Genomic DNA, 14,398 nt, shown 5'->3' with positions numbered 1-14,398 from the left:
TCAACAGTTTTATTTTTTCTATTTATCTTGAAAAGTACAATATCTTTCCAGAATATTCAGAGTTAAGATCTCTGGCAGGTTATCCAGTCAGCAATGGTCAGCCCTGAATATATGTAAAATTAAGCAAAACTAAATATACTCAGTATATTATATTCATATAAACTTTATATATGCTAAATATATTAAAATAATAATTATTTAAGATGTCATGAATGAAGGAATTGGAGACATGAAAGAGCCAAAGTAGGACAAATGAATGGAAATGTATATATTATACTTATGTTTGAAATTCTCAAACAAATAACTAAAAAAGAAAAATCTAAGAAAGACTCTAAGGGGTATGCTATTCCATTCTCCAGGATTTGTTATAATATCAGCAATTTTCCTGATAGCTTTTGTATTTGAAGCTTTTTTGATTCCATATGAATTTTAGATTGTACTAGTTTGATAGCAAATGATACTCGAATATTTAAAAACATTTTATTTATTTTTTATCAATGTTCAGCCTTAGTTTAATCATGCAGTACATGCAGTTGTAGTGGGTTTGGGGATCCTCAAGTGAGAAACCAGAGGAGAGCAGAGCAGTTTCAAACAGTACCATAAACTTGTCTTTGACAGCTTTGTAATTTTTGTCTGCCTCAGCTTTCAGGTACAGGGTCCCACAATGATGTGGTCAGAATTGATCTGTAGTGTTTTTTGTTTGTTTGTTTTGTTTTTTGTTTTGTTTTGTTTTGTTTTAGCATCATGTATTACATTGTAGAGTTGCTCTGCAGTGCCTGGGCCCTCATGATCTGTTCCATGTTGGCTTCCCAGTTGTTAGTGATTATCAAAATTGAGCAGGGTAAAGACACAAGGATATTGGAGATTGTTCTTTTTCAACATTCTTGTCCAAGATCTCCTTCATGAGATTGTGGAAATTCTGAAATCTTGTCTTGCTCACCTCCATTTTTGTCTTCTCTTCCTTATCTTCTGGTAGCTCTAGCCCCTTTTTAGTCACTGACACCAGACACTTTCCATTAAATTAATTGAGCAGCTGCATACAATTCTCATCAATAAGCTCATTCATATACACTACTTCAAAGACCAACTTTTGTTGTATACTGGCCCATGGCCTACTTGAACCAGGTACACCTGGGAGGCAGGCTGGGGCTGAAAAAGACTTAGATGGCGAGAGAGATTAATGGAGACCAAGACACAATTCTATTCAAGGCCCGTGAAACTGTGCTTATAAAGGGGGAAGGCCCATCACCCCCACCAGTCCACTCCTGGTGCCTGGAGCCATTCCATCAGAACTCAGCCAGGCTTCTTGATGAATTGTTGCCAAGTTGTTAGCACTAGTCTGCCAGTTCCACAGGTAGTCAGCTATCTCAGGAACATCTTGGGAAGTCAGGTTCAGCCTCTCAGCAGGTAGCAGAAGAGCAGGGCAATTGTCACTTCAAAGAGGAACCAGTCAGAAGAAGCCAGCCAAGTCTGAAAGCTGCACCGCAGGTGGCTCCACCTCAATGGTGGCCTGGTCTATACCAGCCCACTTCAGGCTGGGGCAGCCTACACTTTCTTCATGATCCACAAATGTAGAGGTGGCTGCTATATCTTTGCTCTCACCAGTGATACAGTAGGTGGACTTCTGTGTCTCCTTCATGCAATACACATACTTTGACCAGGAAGTCATCTCATCTCCAGACTGAGGTATGATAGCAAAGGAGCTCAAAGAGGCTGCAGTGGTTAATGAAATCTCCATGGATTCAAAGTTTTAAATTCTTGAAGAATTCCTCATAAAAATTCCTGTAGTTCTCTTTGTCTTCAGCCACTCAGAGTGGAACTCAAGGCACTTCTCCACACTATTTTTGTGAATGACTTTCAGGATCTTGCTCTGCTGGAACAATTCTCAGGAAATATTCAGGGGCAGGTTCTTGTAGTCCACCACACCACAGATAAAGTTGAGGCACTCAGGTAACACAACAGTGAACACATACAAATTAATCTTTTCTCCTCCTCTTCCTCCTCCTCCTCTTCCACCTCCTCCTTCTCCTACTTCTTCTCAAAAAGGTCAAAGACAGCTCAATGAACAATGAAGAACCATGCCCTGAATTCCAGCTGACCTTCTACGGAGATCTGCTTGACTGCCAAATCATTGGTGAGCCTCATAGAATTCACATATTCCTCTTGAAGTGATATCATCTGGGATTCTGTAAATCCAAAGTTTCCTTTTAGAGCATCATGTGCCCACAGAGGTTCAGTTAATATGTTTTTATTTTCAGTTGAATCTTGGAACTTTTGAATTTCCTTTGTAATAACTTCAATAACCCACTGGTCAATTTACAGTGTACTATTCAATATCCATAGGTTCTGTAATTACTTTAGTTTTTTGTTATTGATTTTAATTTTTGTTCTTAATATCTAATTTTACTTTACTGGGATATGATGAAATATATATCTAATTATGGAACATTTATGTACCTCACTTCTGACCTAAAATTAGATTTAGCTTTGTGAAAGTTTTAGGGCTTCTGAAATTTTTTATTCTAAATCTCTTATTTAGACTAGTCTTTTGATTCAAGTGTATTTGATCCTTTGTGTAGGTAAATATGATTCTTAGTTAGTTAGTTACTTAGGTAATTAGTTAGTATTTAGTCTGGCTGTTGTAAAAATTTATGAGTGAAGTTAGGTCACGTGTTATTAGTGTACATATTATTTTTCCAGTTTTGCTCATTTGTGATATCAAAATACCAAACCTAGCCGGGCGGTGGTGGTGCACGCCATTAATCCCAGCACTTGGGAGGCAGAGGCAGGTGGATTTCTGAGTTTGAGGCCACCCTGGTCTACAAAGTGAGGTCCAGGACAGCCAGGGCTACACAGAGAAATCCTGTCTCAAAAAAAAAAAATTAAAAATTAAAAAATAAAAGAAATACCAAATCTTTGAAAAATATGTAACATTATACATAATTGTTACATCATCTTGATTGAATATTCCCTTTAGTAATATATGGTGGCCTGCTTCATCACTTCTGATTAATTTTACATTGGAGTCGACTTCATCATGTTCAAGGAGAGCTATGCAATTTATTTTCTTCCAATTTCTTGGCATATCAACACATTCATTCTTTAATTTTCTGTTCATCTCTAATTTTGCCGGTGAAGACTGTTTCCTTGAAATAGCAGATAGTTTGGCATTTATTATTCATCCAGTTAAGTCAGTCTTTGTCATTAGTTGTAGACTTAGAACTGTTTCCATTTAGGGTTACTCCAGGGAAATGTTTACAGATTTTAGTAATTGGTTGCCTCTTGTTGATATTCTGGTTGAATGCACTAGAAATCTTTCTTGCATCTTCCATATTTGTAATAGGGTTCCTGCCTTACTAAATAGGGCATAACTGATTATTTCCTTGTCTACCTGTACTCATCTACCCTCTCAATTTGTTTATACTTTCTTTTTTTGTTTTGTTTTGGTTTGGTTTTGGTTTTGGTTTTCGAGACAGGGTTTCTCTGTGTAGCCCTGGCTGTCCTGGAACTCACTATGTAGACCAGGCTGGCCTCGAACTCAGAAATCCAGGATTAAAGGCTTGTGCCACCACTGCTTGGCTTTGTTTATACTTTCTTGAACTCTCACAATCAAGACTGTCTTACTCCTTGTTATAGGATTCCTTTACCTGTCTTCTACTGGCTTAGCATTCAAAATTGCTCATTTATACTTTCTTTGAAGTGTTCTATTTTTCCAAGGTTAAAAGATTTCTTTGCTGGTTATATAAATTTTCTGGCAATTATTTATTTTCAAAGTTTGAAATATATCATTACATGGTTTCATAGAATTCAGAGTCATTATTAAAGGTTTAACATTCTAATGTATTTTCTTTTGTGAGTCAACTGGAGTTATTTTCTAATGATTATATTTTATTTTGTAGTTTGGGGATTCTGATTGTTATGTGTCATAGAGAAGTTGATCTGTACATGAGTATTTGAGGTTCTATATGCCCTTTCTTCCCTACATTTAAAAGCCTCCATATTATAATTACATGAATAATTGTTCCTTCACTTTTATCTCAGCTTCTTCTTAAATATTGTGAATTTTAAATTTTTTCCTCTTGGTTATATCCCAGAACTTTTGGAGCTGTGATCTTGGTTATTGTTTTTATTGATATCTAATAGTATATTTTCTTTGATCCTACCAAGCATCATTGATATCTTTCTTCTGAAGTGCCTGGTTTATTTCCAAGACTTTCAACTTATCTATTGTTTGATTCATTGAGTTTTTCATTATCAATATTTCTGTTTATTTCATCCTGTCCAAATGTGCTGAGACCATTTTGGTTACAGTTCAATTGTTCAGCATTACTCTAATCACTCTAGAGTTACCTTGCTTTGTACTTCACAAGCTACTTTGGACCACCTATAGTTTTAGAGACTATATACCAGGTAGAGTCTCTGAATATTTTCCACTCTGTACACTTTGAGGTGGCAAACATCTGAAACAAAGCATGTGTACTGAGTTAGGATGTGAGAGAAGAAGCAGGAACAATGAGATCTGTTATTACAGGGCTCAATTCTGTGATTTGTGAGCTACTAGCTACAGATATTTTCACAGCTGGAATCTCTGGCTGTCTGAGCTCCTTAGCATCTCTCCATTCAGTGCTCCCTTGATCCATGCACCCTCCTACACAGCCATTTCCCACCCATTGGCCTGTGTAAGATGACTCAGACTCTCTGAATTGAAATTGTCCCTTTGTTCACACACTAATACAGCTGAATCTTAAACAATAGTTTTCTCAGAAGAATGTGCCCAGTAGCATCCTTCTGAGACAAGGGGATCACAATATTAGAACAGTCATGGCTTTAGCAGATCCTTGTCTTGATTGAGACACATGAGGGCAATGGCATTGTCCTCTATCTAGAGCTGCAAATGTTTCACTATTTATGTCCATATTATATTTTAGATGAAGCATCTGTTTCCTCTCTTCCCAGTGGGGAGCCACTTGAATGTGTGCTACTTGCTAGTGTTTCCTAGAGTACCCCTTCTGTTTCAACATACTGCTCAGCAGTTCTATCACAACCTTTGTGATTTGCAAAATCCACTGTTTTTCATTTTAAATGAAATTCAGTCTTTGATGGCTCACTACTTTTATTCACTGCCAGGAACAAATGCACACTGTGTCCTTTCAACAGGCACCCCCCCACACACCATTCTCCTTTACATGTTTAAAATTTGCAGTATTGCCATGTATGCATACAAATGGTATCTTTGCCTTGCACTAGAGAAATGTACATATGCTCATTAGCTGTAATAAAATTCTGAGACCAGGTGTTTATTATTTAGAGAAAAATTACTATGAGAACCTTGGCATATATATATATATATATATATATATATATATATATATATACAAGGTTCTCATAGTAATATTTCAGTAATCATAAGATATATATATATATATATATATATATCTTTATCATAAGAAATATTCCCATTAAATACTTTTTCAAGTTACACAGAAAATTCCTCAATATTATTAAGACAGAAAACCAACTTTTTTTCTTAACTGTAGTTAAGAGCACTGAACAAGCCATCATATTGATTTTTATTTGCTGACTATGGAAGGAAATGCAAATGGAAGGTGCATGTTGCTCAAGCAATGGGGACATTAGAATAAGAAATCAGAACTGGAAAGTTCAGAATTGACAATCTTTCAGCAGTTGAAGAAATTTCAGACTCAGGATTATAGTGTTTTGAATGCATAGCCATGTATTCAACAGGAAGTAAAACTATGCTTGAGGCTTTATGTATGGAGATATAAGGCATTCAATACTTTTTTAAAAGTAGTACAAAAAACTTAAAAAATATTTATTTCCATTTTGCATTCAAATTACATCTCCCTGACCCTCCTCTCTTTCCAGTCCCACGCTTACATATTCTTTCTTGCACTACCCCTTCACCTTCTCCTCACAGAAAAGGGAGCTCCTTGGTAACCATCTCACCCTGGAACATCCAGTTGCCTTATGCCTAAGTGCATCCTCTGCTACTGAGTCTCAACTAGGTATTCTATTTAGGGGAATGGAATCCAATTGCAAGCAACTGAGTCAGAGACAGCTCCTACTCCAATTTTTAGTGAACCCACAGTAAAATCGAGCTCCACATTTGCTACATGTATGTAGGGGGCCTGGTCCAGCCTCTGCATGCCATCGGTTTGGTGATTCAGTCTCTGTGAGCTCCCCTCCCATAGGCCCAGGCAGGTTGAATTTGTAGATAGTTTTGTGGTGTCCTTGACCCCTCAAGTTCTCTCCATTCTATCCCCGACGTTTCCCCAAGAGTCCCCGAGCATCATATTATATGGGTCTCTGCATCTATTTGCTGCTAGATGGAGCCTCTCAAGAGACAATTATACTAGGTTCCTGTCTGGCCAGAGAAGAGTATCATTAATAGTGACAATGACTGGCTAACTTGCATTGGGTATGTTTCAAGTTCAGCCAGTAACTGGCTGGCCATTCCCTCAATCTCTTTGCCATCTTTTATTCACATGCATCTTGCAGGCATTACAAATTTGGGGTTGAAGGTTTTGTGGGTGGGTTGATGTCACCCTCTCTTCACTAGAATCCCCCCCCCACTCCCAACTGCAGGAGGTGGTCTTGATATCCCCCCACCACCCACTAGTAGGAGTCTCAGTGGCTAGGGTCACCAGTAGGTTTCCTGGAATCTCCCTAATATCAGATCTCCAGTTACTGCCAGAGATATACCCCATCGATCACAGTTCCCTCTCCTACATCCTACCTGCTCACACCTTATCCCCATTCTCTTTCCCCTTATTACCCCCTCACCCTCAGTGCCCTCCCTCCATCCATTGGCAATGACTATAAAAAAATAACTTAATAAAACTCTGAAGACAAGTTATTCTGGTACCACAACAGAAAGAACAAATCTTCCACCTTTCCTGTTGGTTCATTCTATATTTTCCCAATATCACAGTACTGATATTGTAGAATCAGATAGTTTCTCTTATGGCAAGTATGGTAAATAAGGGTCAGTTTAAAAGAAAACCTGGGAAAGTAAATTTTGCTACTCTGTTAAACAGTATAAAATAATTTGTTTTACTCTAATAGACAAGAAGAGAAAAGAGAACAAACCATCACATAAAGGAATGTGTCTATGAATATCATACAAAATTTATGTAAGTTGTCATTCTGTTCTTAATTTTGGAGAAATGACAATTGTTAACTGAAAGAGAGAAAGAAAGAGAGAGAGAGAGAGAGAGAGAGAGAGAGAGAGAGAGAGAGAGAGAGTATAAACAGTAAATATTGTTGTATTTGCCTGTTAGCAATATCATGGCATGGAGAAAATTGCTGGATTCATATATTCTACTTGTTTTCCACAAGCAAACTTAGAATTCTTTCTCAATTTTGAGCCACTGAAGTGATAGGATTTACTTCAAGTAGTTGTTTCCAAAATTGTTTTCAATTACCTCAATAAGTGTGTTCCTTCAGGCAGCTCAGAGTTTGACTTCCTGAAGGCATGTATTTGTAGTAAATTGGCTCACCAATGCCTTTGCCTGAAGGGTAATACAGCAACTTAGATATTTTCTCAGGGTTGACATGGTTGGGGAATGAATGTTTTGGCTATGAATAAGCACATGCTTAGGAATACACATATTCATTCCTTCAGTCCATGGTATTAATTCAGTAAATCCAGGATTAAATAGACGAAGCTTACTGTTAGATAAACAATAATAAAGTTAATTTTAAAGTATAAAAGTTAAACTATAGACATCCCCTTCAACACATAAAAAATACTGTTATAAGATTAATGGAGAGGATTTTTTTTAATTTATAATCTTAAGTATAAGAATAACTGAAAATACAAAGACTACTACAAGATACTAAAAAGATACTATGTTCATAAGAGAGACAATAACATCTCATGCAATTTGTCCAACTTATGCTATTAAAAGTAACTTTGCAACATGTTGTATTAAAGAAAATGAACTGTCCTATTTACTCATTTTTCACCCATTTAATGTCATTACCACTACCTACAAATATCCTTTGACTTTCACAAGTCATTGCTTTTATTTGCATTTCTGTTTCCTCACATTGTAACTTATGAATGTCCCTTCAAATAATCACACCCTTTCACATCACTACGGGGTAGCACATAATAGACTCCACAAATTGAAAGCATTCATATTGCCCTTCTCTATTAGCATATACACCCACAAGACAAACACCAAGAGTTGTGTGTGATGAGCATAAATAACATCCAACCTATATCCCTTTTGTCCACAAATCTCAGTGAATCAGGATCCCAGAAATTTCCTATAATCGTATAACCAAATGGCTTCGTAAGACATTCCTTACCTCTTTATATCTACCCTTCTATAATTGGGCTGTGCAAATTCATACACATGTGTAGGCTTGAAAAGTTGCCTAGCAACACAGCTCTCTGCGGAAAAGGTGAAGTACACACAGTATCATTGCAGGCAGTAGAGAGCATACTCACCAGAGGAAATGTGTTATGGTATACCAAAGATGGGAAGAGCTGTGAATTCGTTCTTTATTTGTACAGTTTTTCTGTGGAATGAGCATAAATAAATCAGAGTAGATGTCTCCAATAAAATTCATTTGTCAACAGTGGGAAAGACAGAGATATAAAAGAGAATAAAGACATGGGTATATTAAATGACAAATTATATAAAAACCTTAATAAAAGTCTAAATAGCTACTATTTAATAGGATTTTATTTTTAATAATAGAGTTAATTGTTTATCATTATTATTTTTATAAATCTACAATTTTGAATCAAATCCAGAGCATAAGACACTTTCACCACAAGGTCAGCTACTAAGCTATACTTTTAATTTAGAGTATTAATTTTTCTTACAATGATCTATGAACCAATTAATTCATTAGCTCTTTTATCAAAAAAGAAATTGCAAATACAGAAATGAAATATAGGTCATTTTTCCTTTTGATCAAAAGGCTCAAAATATGAACAAATCGATATAGAAATATTTTAATTAATGAAATCTAATAAAGTATGAAGGAATCAAAAAGGAAATAATACTGAAAATCCAATAAAAATAATAAAAAGGACTGGGTGTCCAAAATTGTATTAGATAAAAGAAAAAAATGCTTTTGATTTATTTTCATGGAGGGTTAATCAGAGGAAGTTGAAAACAATAAAATTATATTAATAGTATAATTTATATATCACTGTGTTTAAGAGTAATCCACCATATGTTAAGGGTCAATTTCTTCTCTGCCTATCTTTATATGGTATTAAAAATATCGTGAGAAATGAAGAATGTAAGGAATATAGAACAAGAGAAAGAAAGAAAGAAAGAAAGAAAGAAAGAAAGAAAGAAAGAAAGAAAGAAAGAAAAAAGAAAGAAAGAAAGAAAGAAAGGAAGGAAGGAAGGAAGGAAGGAAGGAAGGAAGGAAGGAAGGAAGGAAGGAAGGAAGGAAGAAAGAAAGAAAAGAAGATAAAAGTCTCTAAAAGATGAAGCCAAAACTTTGAAGATTTATGCACTGGTATTGAGCTCCAAAGCTGCATTTTTGATTGGGTATGCTTTTCTGTGGTAGTCTCTGTCTGTTAAAGATGATAAGGAGTGAGGGCTACATTTTTCTGTGGGTATAAGGACAAATGTTTGCAGTTTGCTGTTAAGAATTATGTTGGTTCAGTAAATTAGTGTTTGTAGATTCTCTTCCAATAAGCATGATATTGCAATAACTAAATAGTTAGTCATGCTTCTGGGGCCATTCATGGTTTCCCTTTTGTTTAGCAGGTTATAAGTCTAATTGGAGGTTTCTGTTACTGCCAAGGTATGTGTGACACTACTGTATCCTTAGAGTCACTGTGTCATGCTTGACTTTGATGTGGTTCAGAGGTTCAGAGGTGGGTAGAATTGTTGTTTACCCCCTTCCTTTGGGAACATGCATGGGGCCATCTGGTAGCACAAATTCTAACTCTCAGTGATGGATATCCATATCAGTTACAGCTCTGGGATTTCTGGACCCTGTTTATGGAGTTCATGGTGTCTTGAGCAATAAGTACTTGCATTCCACCTTGGCAGGGCAGGAGTGTAATGAAAGGCAAAGGCAATAGGCTATATCTTTGGGGAATCACTTGTACAACCCTGGCCAGCATCTCCAAAGCCAGCATCTTCTTATGTCTTTTATGTAGGTATTTGTCAGGCGGTTCAAGGCTCTTGAAGGGAGCACCATCAGCCCAGGTGCAAAAAGTTTACTAAAACTCTATATGTGTATTTATACATGTAATTGCATGTATTATAGGTCTTATAAGGGAAATAACCAATGACATGATCCTTGTGGACTTTCAAACATCTTTATTTTTATTTTACCCAACTTCTTTGTCTGTATTTAATTCTCTCCATCTGCCTAAAGTGGTGTGGTTTTCCCATTTTCAGAATCAGGCCACTTGTATCTCACTATTCCTCTTTACCTTCCCACTACTTTCTTTTGAATTTACCTCAGTTGCTTCCCTAAAGAATCCCATTTCCAATATAATGAAGAAGGGTTCAAGGTGGTCTGTGGGTAAAGTGTTAAGAAGGAGAATCTTGTTGCCCTTAATCAATGGAAAACAGCAAAGAAACTAAACACAATACAAAACAAAACACTTGTTTGGAAGCATAGACTATAATTCAAACTCTGGAAACCTAGCAGGTTACTGAGGTTTGCCTGTTGCTATGTGTTGTACTGCTGAGTGCAGGGGTGCCCCCAAGACCTTGATACACTAGAGATGAGAGAGTTGCACAGAGACCCAAGTGAGGCTATGTGCAGGGCTTGGTGTTCCAGACCTTGGGGTCAAAGGAGACCACAAAAAAGAGAAGAAAGTGGAAAGAGGATAAAGATGTCATGGGTTAGGAGTAAAGTAACCGTGGCTATGAGGGCTGGCCAATTGAAGTTAAAAGCAGTCCAGATGAAACACAGTAAATAATAACTTGGGGTTATTGATAGGAAAGTAGATTCGAATAATATAGCTGGTATCACTCAGCTCTAGTGATAATTATGGTATGTTGTAAATAGTTAAAGTTGTTGTGTCTTTTATGCAGGAACTGAATGATCAAAGGCAGGGAAGAAGCCCCAGATTGAGATTAAATATTTTCTACAACAGAAGAAAGCCTAGCTCAGTTGGTGACTTTTCAGTAGAGTAAGGGATCCTGTTTCACAAATCAAGGTGAAGTCCTATTGAGAAATACATTAAACAGTCTCCATAATATACAAGTCCACACATAATAACATTATATATATATATACATACATGCATATATACATAAATATATGTGTATGCATATATATGTATATATACATACATATGTGTTTATACTATCTTATTTGCAACTGAATACAGAACTTGATCTAGAATTATTATCTTTTTATTAAATATTTTCTTTATTTACATTTCAAATATTATTCCCTTTCCTGGTTTCCCCTCTGAAAACCCCCATCCCATCCCCACTCCCACTGCCAACCAACCCCCCACTCTTGCTTCCCGGCCCTGGCATTCCCCAAGCTCTAAATACGCAAGATACAATTTGGAAAACACATGAAACTCAAGAAGAAGGAAGACCAAAGTGTGGATACTTTGATTCTTCTTAGAAGGGGGAACAAAACACCCATGGAAGGAGTTACAGAGACAAAGTGTCGAGAAGAGACTAAAGGAATGACCATTCAAAGACCACCAAACCTAGGCACTATTGTGAATGCCAAGAAGAGCTTGCTGAGAGGTGCCTGATATAGCTGTCTCCTGAGAGGCTCTGCCAGTGCCTGACACATACAGAAGTGGATGCTCAGAGCCATCCATTGGACCACTGGACAGAGCACAGGGTCCCCAACGAAAGAGGTAGATAGAGCTGAAGGGGTTTGCAGCCCCATAGGAGGAAGAATGTGAACTAATCAGTGCCCTCAGAGCTCCCTGTGACTAAACCACCAACCAAAGGAAACACATGGTGGGACTCATGGCTCTAGCTGCATATCTAGCAGAGGATGGCCTAGTTGGTCATCAATCTGAGGAGAGGCCCTTCGTCCTGTGAATTATTATCTTTTATAAGACCCATGAGGTGTATAGGTCCTCTTCAGGAGATATTCATAGCTCTGGCTTTGGTGTGTCTAGAGAAAAAGAAGAGGTGCCAGCTGACTGACTGGCAACATAGAATATGAAACATTAATATTCTAATTATGCCTTTTCTTTGTACATATGAAATAACTTAATGTTAATCTGCTCTTATGTATTATTTCTATTCATGTTTTTTCCTGTAAGAAAACTGTGAATAGTGGTCAATTTTATTATATCACTTTCTTAATGTTTGATATAATGAGTTAGTGCTTTCACCGCTAAGAGGGACCAACTAATGCATATACACTTATAGATTTAAATATGTATTCTTAATTCTATACCATCATAATTCTTGCCTTAATTGAGTTAAAAGTCTTATATCATGGACCAGCAGAATCTCCTTTCAGTTGGTTGTGGTGTCCTTTGCATGACTGTAATTGATATTAACAGTGTATTATATTTTAATTACATTTAAATGATTGCTTGTGTGTAAATATGTGCATGTTTGTACAGGCCAAAGGCATCAGATTTTTTTTTGGAGCTGAAGATACAATAGTTGTGCTCAGCTTACATGACTGATAAGAACAAAGTTGAGTGCTCCGGAAAAGTATTCTATACCAGTAAACACTGAGCCATTATCTGAGCTCAAAGGCTTGATATTTTTATCCTCTCTTTCAACATGCTTTTGTACCAGAATCTGTGCAAACCCTTTTTTCATAAGGCCTTGTAAAATATTTTGACTGTAACTTTTATTAAATGACAACATTTTGGAAATATGACAACTTATACTATTAGTAATTTTAATTAGTAAGAGATTCTTAAAAAACAAATTTAGTATGCTTGATCACATATAGTACTATATATGCAGATATATAAATATGTATGAAAACATATATAAATACATGCATACATTATGTATTTAGTGTTATGATGATTTTAATTTCAGAGCTCTGGTTATTCTAAAGCTTTATAATTCTTATTTGTTCCACATAAATTTATTTCATCAGAATAATCCTCAAAATGTTCACTAACACAAGTCCCAATTGAGAAAATATTTCTCTTTAATCACCTGTTTAACCACTTTTTATGAAAATATTTTGGAATGGTGATGCAACATTTTTAGTGCCTATTCCTCAATATAGTTAAATATTTTCAGTATTCTGAGGTTTGTACTCCATTTTGAAATTTGTATACATTTATTAATACCTCTAATAAAAATATTTTCCCATTAAGTGAATATCCCTTTTATGGTATCACATTTCCATTTTGAAAGCCTGTTCAGTTTATCAAGTCAATGGAATTTTTATCAAATATATAAGGGTCTGAATCAGTTCTTGTGTTGTTATTATTGTTATTTTACTAATCAGCTTGGTTAACTAAAAAACTGACTTTATATTTCAAATGATTTCATGGGAAAAACTAAGAATATGCACAAAATAGACATGAGAACAAATAGAGGACCTGCAATAGAAAACCAACTCTAGTTCACTTTCTGGTGAGAAAGGAGTGATGTCAGATAGATAAATAGATAAATAGCAGATAAATAGATAGATAGATAGATAGATAGATAGATAGATAGATAGATAGATATGATAGACTCATAGATACATAGATAATAGACCAATAGATAATGCTATATAATTATGTATAAGAGAGATGATAGACAAACAAACTGACACAGATAGTTAGGAAATAGAGAAAAGTGGTGGAGAAGTACAGAGAGAGGGAGGAGAGAGAGAGAGAGAGAGAGAGAGAGAGAGAGAGAGAGAGAGAGAGAGAGAGAGAACTTGCCTTCATTAGAGAATATTTAAAAACTATGCTATGTTGTAAAATTGTACTTTTTTTACTATAATGTGCATCTATAAAGCTTTTGAAATATAAAATATACCACACAAATAACTTCAATTCTGAAAAATACCACTCTAAAAATAACATTTAAAAACTCTGTATTTGTTACAACAAATGCTGTCACATTATTTTGCATTATGTCACTATCCACAAAGTCACTCTCTACTTTGTTGTTTCTATAGTCTTCTTCCTGCTCCATGCAGCATTGCTCCATACAATGGAACAAAGAGAGCCATTTAGGAAGGTTGAAATACTGCAAACATAGCCTATGCTCCTCTAGAATCAACTCGGGCTTTTTTATAGAAAGGATTATGTCACCTAGAAAAGCACACTCAGATATTGTTGTCACGGAGCCTTTTTATTTATTTTTTTTTTAAATTTTTTTTATTACATATTTTCCTCATTTACATTTCCAATGCTATCCCAAAAGTCCCCCATACCGCCCCCCACTTCCCTACCTTCCCATTCCCATTCTTTTGGCCCTGGCATTCCCCT

The 14,398-nt window shown here is 36.0% G+C and overlaps 1 pseudogene; it reads right to left on the bottom strand.

Moving 5' to 3' along the window:
• Positions 1-484: 484 nt before the first annotated feature.
• LOC110285330 overlaps positions 485-14,398 on the bottom strand; it is a 91,712-nt pseudogene continuing 77,798 nt past the window's right edge.

Source organism: Mus caroli, chromosome 1 (genome assembly GCF_900094665.2).
Source record: "Mus caroli chromosome 1, CAROLI_EIJ_v1.1, whole genome shotgun sequence".
Lineage (NCBI taxonomy): Eukaryota > Metazoa > Chordata > Mammalia > Rodentia > Muridae > Mus > Mus caroli.
This window is presented reverse-complemented; position numbering and strand designations above follow the sequence as displayed.